The sequence below is a fragment of the Fulmarus glacialis genome, unplaced genomic scaffold, assembly GCF_000690835.1.
Source record: "Fulmarus glacialis isolate BGI_N327 unplaced genomic scaffold, ASM69083v1 scaffold8387, whole genome shotgun sequence".
In the NCBI taxonomy this organism is placed as follows: domain Eukaryota; kingdom Metazoa; phylum Chordata; class Aves; order Procellariiformes; family Procellariidae; genus Fulmarus; species Fulmarus glacialis.
In genome coordinates, this window is record NW_009222551.1 from 6038 (window position 1) to 9135 (window position 3098).

At 34.9% G+C, this 3098-nt stretch overlaps 1 protein-coding gene across 1 annotated transcript in view; it reads left to right on the top strand.

Annotated features, from left to right (window-relative positions):
* The first annotated feature begins 545 nt into the window (after window positions 1-545).
* Window positions 546-3098, top strand: part of SREK1 (splicing regulatory glutamine/lysine-rich protein 1) — a 25491-nt gene continuing 22938 nt past the window's right edge. Inside the window, exon 1 of the mRNA XM_009581476.1 lies at window positions 546-674. The gene's annotated coding sequence lies outside the window, so the exon portion shown is untranslated. The remainder of the gene's footprint in view (window positions 675-3098) is intronic.

Below are 3098 nucleotides of genomic sequence, written 5' to 3' on the forward strand. Positions count from 1 at the left end.
CTTTTATCTTAATGAGAATTAATGAAACTGCTTTCATGAAGACCTAAGAAGAAGTATTGGTTATTATGGGCTAATATCTGAAGGACCCACTGAAAAATGACTGGGCTTGGTTATTATGGGCTAATATCTGAAGGACCCACTGAAAAATGACTGGGCTTGTTTGATTTTCCTAAACAAGGATTATTTGGAGGAAAAAAGATAAAGTATAAATTATTTACTTCATAAATGTGTCAAATAAATATGCTACTTAAAACACTTATTTGGAATGTACTGGTCAATGTTGTTTAGCAAGATCATAAAAGAACATTGTTAATCCCTTGTTAATTTGGGATTTTGGCTTCTGTAAGTTACCATTAAAAAAGAGGAGGTGCTTATTAGTGACATAGTAAGTAGGCAAATTAGTAAATTTCTATACTCTTGCCTTTTGGCTAACTTTTCCAGGAAGTCTAAAACCTATTTTTTTCTTAAGGAGTAATATTTAAAAATACATGCATACAATTATTTAATGTGACTGATTGGTTTTTTCCTTTTATCTTGCAGCAACGCACCTCTTGCTTTTTCCTCCAAAGTATGTTATATTAAGTTTCGTGAAGCATCGAGTGTTGGTGTGGCCCAGCATCTAACTAACACGGTTTTTATTGACAGAGCTTTGATAGTTGTGCCCTGCGCAGAAGGTTGGTATTTTAGACATTATTCTGTAATGTTGGTCTTTGTCATGTCTGCTAATTGTCTTAAGCTTTCCATGTAAGGAGATGATGCTCTGTTTTTACTTTATTTTACTGCTTTTTGAAAAAAAGTCTTGAAACAAAATTGAAAATTGAATGAAGACACCCAAGTATATAGATTTAATTGAAATTCAGCATTAAAAAAAAGATAGTTGATTTGAATTAGGATAATAACATTTTCCATAGTTATTACATATTTTGAGGGTAAAGAAGGTAAAATAATTCCCTTCAGTATGGTTTGTGTTGGCAAGCTTATTCTCACACAGAGTTCTCACTGAAGTCAATGGAGCACTGTGAAGATCAGGCAATTTCCTGGCACTGATAACATCGCAGTTTGGATTTTAATGTATCACCTTTGGTGTGCTGGGTTTTTTTGTTGGTTTTTTTTTTTAAGATACTGATTATTTTTCCTTTTTTTTTTTAGACTGAATCCCAGTTTTGTCTTGTAGACGTGATGTATGCAGTTTGGCCATTTTAGATTCATCTAATCTAAAATACTTAGCATTCCTGGTGATAATCACTGTTTGAATGTAAATGTTTACTGGCTAGTTTAATAAAAAACCCACAATTTTCCTTTCTTGTTACTGTGGAAAATATTACTTTGTGTGCCATAAAAAGGCTTTCTTATGTTTACTGGTAGTCCTTTTTGGTTTTAGGTAGCTCTTCAAAAATGCAATGATCTGTACAGAATGCTTCCAGTGTAACGTATTTTTAAAACTCTTAAAATAAAATGCTTGGTGAATACTAAATTTACAAGTGTTCCTTTAACTAGCTTTGAGGCCATACTTTTACAGATGTGTTGAATAGAAGGTAGTTCGTATTGTTAGTATAATATCCCAGATCTGAATACAGTTATATGAAGCATGGCCCTATGGTAGGCATATCACTGGAGTTAGGCAGAGCCCCATTGACTTCATTGGGATCATTGTGGAATTGAGCGTCTGCCCATTTGGTTCTGGACTTTTTGCCTTTTTGGAGTGGAAACGTTCCAGTTGGTGGAGTGAACCTAACTTCACTTTGAACATGGTAGCTGTTTTGCCGTAACGACAATATTTAGAATGATTGAACCATAAACTGCAGCAAGTCCGGAAATACCGCCTATTAACATAACTTTTCTAACTGCAAGAGTCAGGTTTTGGTTCAAAAAATACTGTTGACTTCTTGGAGTTTGTTAAAGTGGTCCCAGAGTACCATTTTTTGGCATGTTTGCCACATCATGATCTGGATAGTATGAGATTACTGCTATGTGAGATAGTGTAATAATGGTCTGGGATGTTCCTAGCAAACTCTTGACAAGTCTCCAAAATTTCATAGACTCTGTAAGTACTTTCACTAAAGGCTATATTGACCTACAATATACCGCCTATTCTTGTAGCGTTCTTAATAGGGGCATATGGCATATACATTTGTCTTTGTGAAGCCTAGATTTTTAGTTGCTTTTATGCCTTGTTTTGGGGGCTTTTTGGTTTTATTTTTTGAACTTGTTCTTAAACCACAAAGAGGATATTGCTGTATCCACTTGAATCTCGGTAGAAGCAAATGGGACCAGAGTCCTTATTGAAAAATTGCCCCTAAATAATTGACTACAAATTATTCAGGATCGTAGTTTTGCGTTTCATTGAAAAGACCTTAACACTGGTTCAGCATTGCCAGAGAGGGAAGATTGCCGACTAATGAATGAACAACACTTCCTGGTGTTTTTCTTGTGATGAGATCACTGCCTGACGTGATATGGCAACAGGCAGGTAAAGCTACATTTTCCTGTGTCTCTTGATGGTAGACAATGAGTGGAAGGAGAATAAAATCAAAGTTCTGACAAATCTTGTTCCAACCCCATTTGTAGCTGACTTATTAGACATTTCTGAGAGAATGTATTACAGAAAAATTGTCACTGTTCAAAATCATTCTGGACCCTGCAGATATTTATGCATAATTAGGTGAACAAGTGATTGGGTTGTGAGGTCAAATTTTTTTAATGTTAGAATGCTGTTTCCCTGTAACTTTCTAACAGAATCACTGATTTTAATTTACAAAGATGTGAATTTATATAGGTTTAACTTTCTCAGGAATTTATTGTGTGGAATAAGTACGGCTTTGGAGACCACAACACAAGATTTTTGATTCACTATGTATCATATGATACATTATTAAAGGAGTCAGTGGAGTGTATCACGGGCTTTAAAAGTAGTACCAGGAGGTAAAATTATATCCTTGGCCAACGGTGCCAGTAATAAAACATTCCACGCGCCGAATCGCACATAGAGGAGAGATAAAATGGAATTCTGAAAACTTGGTTTTAAAAACCAGAATAAAATCTGAAATTTGGAGTGCATTTAAACAGTGGTAAATCAAGAGAGTATGAGTAGTGATTCC